Source organism: Chrysemys picta, chromosome 10, assembly GCF_011386835.1.
Source record: "Chrysemys picta bellii isolate R12L10 chromosome 10, ASM1138683v2, whole genome shotgun sequence".
In the NCBI taxonomy this organism is placed as follows: domain Eukaryota; kingdom Metazoa; phylum Chordata; order Testudines; family Emydidae; genus Chrysemys; species Chrysemys picta.
The window spans coordinates 52,728,342-52,737,019 of NC_088800.1; positions in this window are offsets into that span (position 1 = coordinate 52,728,342).

Here is an 8,678-nt window from a genome sequence, read left to right on the forward strand (position 1 = left end):
ATCTCCCCTTGTAAGTATTCTCACATTTCTTATCAAACTGTCTGTACTGGGCTATCTTGATTATCACTTCAAAAATTTTTTTTTTCTCTTACTTAATTGGCCTCTCAGAGTTGGTAAGACAACTCCCACCTGTTTATGCTCTCTGTATGTGTGTATATATATCTCCTCAATATTTATTCCACTCTATATGCATCCGAAGAAGTGGGCTGTAGTCCACGAAAGCTTATGCTGTAATAAATTTGTTAGTCTCTAAGGTGCCACAAGTACTCCTGTTCTTTTTGCGGATATAGACTAACACGGCTGCTACTCTGAAACCTGAGGGAACTGGGATTATTTAGTCTGCAGAAGAGAAGAATGAGGAGGGATTTGATAGCTGCTTTCAACTACCTGAAAGGGGGTTCCAAAGAGGATGGATCTAGACTGGTGGTAGCAGATGACAGAACAAGGAGTAGTGGTCTCAAGTTGCAGTGGGGGAGGTTTAGGTTGGATATTAGGAAAATCTTTTTCACTTGGAGTGTGGTGAAGCACTGGAATGGGTTACCTAGGGAGATGGTGGAATCTCCTTCCTTAGAGGTTTTTAAGGTCAGGCTTGCCAAAACCCTGGCTGGGATGATTTAGTTGGGGATTGGTTCTGCTTTGAGTAGAGGGTTGGACTAGATGACCTCCTGAGGTCCCTTCCAATCCTGATATTCTATGATTCTTTGATTCTAAGCTCATAACACCTTCAGTTCAGGACAAGCACATCCATGCATAGGTTAGTTTTTCCATCTTACAGACCTGAGCCTTTGATCTTCAGGTTCTAGGATCAGGTAATCAGTAGACAATGGTCCCTTCTTTAGTGCATAGCTTCAAATGGCTGGGTTTTTGCATAACTGGGGTAAGGAGGAGTGTGGAATTTCCATTCACCTCCTCCTAGCTAGTTCCCAGGAAATCCAACTTGCACATATTTGTCTAAAAGATTATTCTTGTCTGCCACATTGTTCAATATAGCATTTTGACCATCCCGGCCCACAATAATACCATAACTTTTGCATTTACTATAATGGACTCCAAAGATGATAAGGTTTTTCAAAGATATTGCAGGAAATTGCTACCGCTGTCACACCCCTTATGGCTGGTTATTCCACAATTGTCTACTCTGGGTTTTCTTGCACCTTCCTCTGAATCACCTGGTTTTGGCCACTGGTCAGCCAGAGTACTGGATTACCTAGATCACTGTCTTGATGCAGTATGGCATTTCCTGTGGCTACTAATATGAGTTCATTTTGCAGAATTTGGCCAGTTTTTGAAACTTATGCCTGGGCCACCACATGGCGCAGAGTAAGTGTGTTTAAGCCAGGAAGTGCATCTCAAACTGGTTCAAAAACATGATTGAGTCCCTGGTGTGGAAGGAGTCTTTGGGCCTTTAAGTGGCAGCAGAAAAAACACAGAAACCAGATTTTGTTATCATAATCAACCGTGGCACAGCAAAGAGACTTGCCCCAACTGCAGCGATGCTCTTATGAAGGCATGGCTGAGCTGCATGTAAAAGAAATCCTTTAGCAGTATTCCTCATTTGCCAAAGAATTAATCTGTGTATTGCATGGCAGAATATTAGGATCCATTAAAGGTGAGGCTGAACTGAGCTGTGAACCATGTTTACAAGAGTATTTAATGGTCTGAATCACCTCAAGCTGCCATTTATTTCAATGATCATTAAATCAAGATATTATAGCAGCATTTTCAGAAGACAGGTTACCATGGTGACCATTAAAGGACTAATCTTATTATCACAGTTTGTTATTCCAATTAGTTGTTTGTTTACAAGCGCTTCAGGTTGTATATTTCAGTCCACAGAAAACACTTCTTCCCAGTACAAATCTGTTTTACTCAGCACTCAGCACTCAGCTTCCAATTGCATGTTAGTTTGGGGAGCCATGGAAACCCTGTTGTTTTGGCATTGGGTTTGTCGAGGGTTTTGATTTTAGTGCCATGAAACAAGATAAAACTCAGCCCACTTGCACAAAATGTAAATGATTCAGTGTATCAAAAGCAGAAAGAAGGTCAGGGAGACCCAGCAGAAAAGACCAACATCAGCTGGTCATTAAAAATGACCTGCAAAGGAGAAAAAAAGAATGTATCCGTTTTTATGGTGCATGAAGAAAGCCTGAAAGATTTGTGGAGTTTCTCCTTTTTTTCCCTTCAACATCACCAATTTCAAGCCAGATCTTCCCTAATTTTGCTGGAAAGCCTCAGAGAAGTGGACCAAGAGCTCTCTCAGCCCTCAATTGAAGGAGTGAGGTAATGACTCTTTAGAGAGAGATTTTCTCCTAAGTGTTCCTTAGTCATTGGTGCTAAATGGGCACAAACAAAAACAATTTTGAAAGTCTGAATAAAAATCACTTCCCTTCATTTTTCTTCATTGGGATCTGTGATGTCAGTTCAACAGTCATCCACAGAGTCTTGTAGGTTAAATTACACTCCAGTTTCACCTGTAAAATACAAATAGAGAAAAAAAAATCTTTTCAGTCCTTCATACATCATGAAGTAAAAAAAACAAGTGCAGAACCCCCTTTTTTTGCTTTGCCTTTTACCTTTGAAGTCCAAACCCTTGGGACAGCAGCATTCTTCTCTGAGGCAGAGGGCAGGGATGGTAGGAATAGGTTTTACTGTCACAAAGGGTCTGCCCCCGTTGCCATATGCATTATTAAGCGCCAGATAAATGACCTACTGAAAATAACTGACTTTTGTTAGTTTTGTCCAGGCCCATACATTGTCTACACTGTAAATATCTTAGTGATAACTAGGACTGTAGCAACAGAGGCTAGTCAACCATGTCTGCTCACCCTTGCAACAGAACCAAGGGACCTGCTCAGGGGCAAGGGTCATGACTTATGGCAGCTGCTACATGCAGAAGAGCTGCACCAGCTTCCTCCAGCCAAGCCCCCAGGTCCACTGGAAAACTGAAGTAGCAACAAGGCAGCTGTGGGGGAGGGGGCAGGGGAGGTCAACAAAAACATGTCTGAGCCTCTGGATTTTTCCTGCAGTCCTCCTGATGTCACAGCACCCATCTTTCAGCATCAGTCCCAACACGCTGCTAGCTCACTAATGCCACCTCTCCGTAATAGTTTTTAATACTTTCAGTTGTCTTTCCCTCACCTCCATTCTTCTGATCCTTACAATACCCCCCACACTCTTCATCTCCCTGACTCTCCTGCTCTCCATCCTCTTGCTCCAATTCCCTCGTCATCCCTGGTTTGATTACCTTGGTGTATAAAGAACCCCAATAAAATTCTTAAACTATACACTAAATATATTTTTCAAAGAGGTTGTATGTGTGGATACCTATCTCGGGCACCCCTATTAACGTCAGGCTGTATGCATGGGAGCCAATTTAACTTCCAGGACTTCCCTCAGCAGATTAGGATGTAGGGAGCCATTATGGATCCTTCCTTGAGGCCTGTGCTGCTCCAATAATTCCCCACATCGGGAAGGGGAACTGCCCCTGGTCCACAACCAGTGGATTCCTCCGAGCCACGGAGAAAAGGTCAGGATTTGGCACTAAGGCCCAGATCCACAAAGGTATTTAAGCTCCTAACTTGCATGGAAATAGGAGTCTAAATACGTTCATGGATGTGGCAGAAGAGCCTTTACTAATGCTGGCAAGATGGAAATCCTGCTCCCCCAGTTTAGAAACAAACATCTGCTCCAAAGCAGGAAGACCTCCCCGTTCTATTTCACAACACATACTTGTAGGAAATTAAAGGCCTAATGCTTACCCCCATTGTTGCACAGGTGTAGGTCACAACACAGGTTACAAGGCAGCGGAGAATCAGGGTGGAATGACCTATGGGAAAACCTTTTCCTAGCACCCACTAGAATTCCTTCAGTTATAACTGGTGGACTCACGGGATTATCAGCACAATACTCATTCGCCCCTCTGCTGAAACTGGCCCTGTGAGGCCTCATCTTTGCAGTGATTTTGAAGAGAAAATGACGTCACAATTGTATTGCAAGAACTGTCTGTTTTTAAAGTTCACCAGGATGAGCAAATGTAGAGATAACTACAGGCAAGACTCAAACCATGCAAGCCTGTTATGTTGCATTGCTCTGTGTGCTGATGCAGCACGGGTTAATCATTTCCAGCATAGGTGCTGACTCCATGGGTGCTCTGGGGCTGGAGCACCCATGGAAAAAAAATAGTGGGTGCTGAGCACTCACCAACCACCCACCGATTAGCTGTTCTGTGGCAGGCAGAAGGCACTGGGAGGAGGGGACAGAGAGGGGGCAGGAAAAGGGGACGTGAGAGTGGGGCCTTGGGGGAAGGGACAGAGTGGGGGTGGGGCCTCGGGACAGAGTGGGGGTGGAGCACCCACCCAGAAAGAATAAAGTTGGCATCTGTGATTTCCATTCTTTCTTCCTATTGCTTTCTCTCTCTCTTGATCTAGCTGGTGCTTCTGGGTAGGTTAGAAACTTGTGAGTTTTGGCAAGGGAAAAGCTCTAGCACTGGAATAGCAGAGGTAGCTGCTGAGCAGGCTTCAGGGGCCTCAACAGGACTGGGTGGAGACCAGGGTGACCAGCTAGCAAATGTGAACAATTGGGCCAGCGGATGGGGGTTATAAGCACCTATATAAGACAAAGCCCCGAATAGCGAGACTGTCCTTATAAAATTGGGACATCTGGTCACCCTAAGGGGACTGCTTGCATCCCTCGTCCTCCCACACATGTTTCCTGTGCCACCCTCCCATCCCCCTCTAATTCAGGGATTTCCTGCAACCCATCCCTGCCCCCTTCCTTATGTCAGGGGTGGTGTGTCCCACATTCCCAGCATGCTAGGGTCTCTGTGTGCCCCCTGTGCCAGGGGCTCTGTGTATGTCTCCATGCCTCCCCCCACCTTTCTTATTCTCCTTCACTTTCTCTTTCTGGGTGGGATAGCTGAAATGCGGGATATCGTTACGCTGGAGGGTGTTGGGATTTTCTAGGCACCTAAAAGTTACGGCTTCGTGCTGCTTAGTGTTGCAATGCTAAGTCCATTTGTGGATCCCTACCAATGGCCCATTACCAAAACCCTGAACCATCTAGTCTTTCCTTAGGGGTTAGTTGCAATCCAAGCAATAAGCCATGCCAGAGTGTGAATGAAGGGGCCGGAGGTGTGTGTGGGGGGGACATTTGGAGGCATAGACGGTGACACCAGGTACTGCTGTCACTGCATGCCCGGCTAGGAACATGCCCCACTCTTCAAGACCTAGTTAACAAGAGCCTGTTGTGGCTAGCACAGGTGCCTAAACCAGCCCTGTTTGCTTCTATAATGAATTCCTTGCTGACCTACTTTCTTATTCCTGTTGATCAGGTACAATCTGGTTCTGGGTAGCGTGTCTGACAGTGAGGGGGTTTCTCTTCCCTTGGCTTTTGCTCTCGTCTCACTTTAATAGCTGGATCAGAGGGATGCTGGCTTGGATTCATTGGTTACTACTGAGGTTTCAATGGTGTTTTCTTTTCCCCAACAACCTCCTTAGTACATTTCGTCATGTCACTCATTACACAAAGAGAGTCCATCAAATGCCAAGGCAGACGAAAAAGGAAGATGCTTGTTGACATTGCTTGTTATCAGAGAGGGAGAGAAGGTGCTTCTGTGTAGCTCCTTACACTGACACAAAGAAGACAAAGGAAAACAGCACAGGCAGAGAAAAGCAGAGGTGGAATCTATGGAATAATGAGGCTCAAGGGGACCAGAACAGCCTCCAGTAGGTAATAGTAATACTAGTGTCTCTTCTCCAGAAAGATCCCAAAGTGTTTCATTACAGGAATTCCTTTACACCCACCCCTGAAAGGTAGCCACTTCTAGTGTAGAACATAGCAACTCTATACACACTGGAACCAAATAAGAATATAGAGTAGCCAGTTGACAAAGCAAGGAGAATTTAGGTAGGATAATGGTAATTCTTCACATTTATTGTCTCACCAGTATTTGAAGGGTGATGCCTGTACATTCATCGTGTCACCTAATCACTGTCTCAAACAGCCTCAACACCTGCATCTGGAGAGTGATATAGGAGTTACACTCTGTCCTGGTCCCAAGAGGACTGACTAGTTAATTCTGGGGGAAGGGGGAGGGAGAGAGAGGAGCAAGAAGAGAGAAAGTGAGGGAAGAGGGATAATAATGCGGAGAGAGAAAATGCAAGATGAAGAAAGTAGAGGAGGAAGAAATACCAAACAAAGGAGATCTTGAATAGCAAAGAATTACGTCAATAAAAGGTGTTTTAAAACCAGTAAGACAATATAGAAAAGTTTGCTTGAGGGCAAGGATGGGCACTGGAAAAGACTGAAGAGAAGATGTTCCAAACTCAATGGAAAAGTGGAGAATGCTGCGGGAAGAGAAAAGAGGAGTGACACAAACATTGAGGTCACAGTAGTGTTTTGTATCTGACCAAAAGTTCTCTTAACACAACATTTTGACTTATAGTCAGGAGTGATTTTGCCTATTTCTAGCAACAACAACAAATTTCAGACAAATTTTTGTACCCTTCTCTCCCCTCCCCCGTACACACTGCAGTGTTAGATTGCCTCTTGCTTCCTTTTGAAAAAGCGGTAGGCATGGTATAACCCTAGGGCACCAGGATTAACGCCATTGCTTTCATATAGCAATGCCCCCGATCACTCGCCAGAACCTGGGTTTGATATCTGCTCGGAAAGACAGCATCTTCCACAGCCCAGCGCCTCCTTAGCACTGGGCTGGAGTTTGGGCCCAGGCTGCACTGACTCATGGGGAAGAGTGTTATCTACTGAGTCATCAGTGCCACTTCCTATCATAAGACCAGGCTTGTCCCTAGAAGACTCCCATTCAAATGGTAACTAGGTCTGGTTCTGCTCCTTTGGGATCTACAGGCTGGGACAGATCTGCAGCATTCCAGGAAAAGATAAACAGGCCCTGCCTTGGAATCATAGAATCCTTTGGGTTGGAAGGGTTCACACAAGCTGGGTCACCTCGTCTAATCCACATCCGTACACCTAGGCATCAGTGCAACCATTTCCCACCAAATAACGTACTGGGCAACTCGGGTTTCTCTCTCCAGAGGTTAGTGAAAAGGCTCAGCCACCCTTCCTCCTCCCTTCACACTCACCTGATCACTGCAGCCTTCCAACCCTTTCAGTTAGTTTCCCACTATCATGATGGCGTTTCATTGGCCACAACCAGCAGAGAGAAGCGAGTACTGGGAGGATCTGAAGGATTTGGCGTTCAGCTTACAGGCACCAGTTTAGCAAGCCCCAAACTCAACGCTGCAGTGTGAACAGCTGCAACTCAGAAGAACCAATGTGTTACTCTTCTAAGCCAGCTGGGGGAGAATGTCCAGCCATATCCTTTTCTCTTCTGGCCACTGCCAGGATCCTGCAGCACAGTGGGTGACCCAATGACACCAAGTTAAACCTGCAATGTTGGGCTGTGGGTCTCCACAGATTGTCTGCAAATGTCTCTCTACTAACGGTTTGGTACTATTTAATGTCCTTCCGGTGCCTCATGTACAACAGCCTAACAGGAACCCCAATAAGGCAAGGGAGATTGTCATGTGAAATACAGGCTGCTGAGATACATTGAAAGGAAGGGATGAGACTGACCATTTTGGCAGCAACTTGGGAGACTGTGAACTCTGCTTTCCAGGTGCCTTCCCAGGTGATAGTTACATACCTGGGCATGTTTTGCCCAGGCCCATACATTGTCTACGCTGTAAATATGTTAGTGATAACTAGGACTGTAGCAACAGAAGCTAGTCAACTGTGTCTGCTCACCCTTGCAACAGAACCAAGGGACCTGCTCAGGGGCAAGGGTCATGACTTATGGCAGCTGCCACATGCAGAAGAGCTGCACCAGCTTCCCCCAGCCAAGCTTTCACACTGCGTTTCACACTCAGTTACTCATGCAGCTGATCAAGGTGGGAAGAGCCAGAGAAGTTCAGGCATTGGTTTGCCTAATGACTCACAGGCAGGATCCATAGGTGTGAGCAGGAACACGTCAGTTACACTGCGGTGGATATCTGTTAATTTCCTATGGGCACTGGTAGGATTTTTGTTCTACAGCCAGTCTTCTAGATCTTGGTCTACCAGCACCTACTTCATCTGCAACCGGGTACCATGTAATGGCACATCTGCCTTAGGCGTGACAGAGGTACTGCAGGCAAAGGTCAACACATCAGTGGCAGTGTGTGTGTAACCAATCCATGTGCTTTAGACCACACACACACGTGACTGGAGTCCTGATCCTTCAGGCCAGAAAACATGGGTCTCTCCCACGCCTGTCAATAGTAATAGATCCAGCGTGCATGCACATATGTGTAGTTCACTACAGTCCAGTTGAGAGCTGCTCTCCCTTTAGTTGGAAGAGTCCCATTTGTAAGTGGCTATTGCTCCGCTTTTCAGGAGAGCTCTTTCCGGTCTGTGTGCTCTGTTCCTGAAGGTGGGAAGGGACATGGAACAGAGGCTGCGCCTGCTCTCAGGTGTGGGGCAGCGGGGAATGAAATGATCAGTCCAGTATTAGATCTCTGTGTTAGTCTCATAGTTTAACATCCTGGGAGGGGAAGGAGAAGTCTCCCTCTGTCTTTGGGAACAGGCTGCATCCTTTGCTGTAGCCCTCTTTCCTCTTCTCCAGCCTCTCATCAGAGATTCAACATGAACCTGGGATTAACTCCAATAAATCTGCCCCCCCC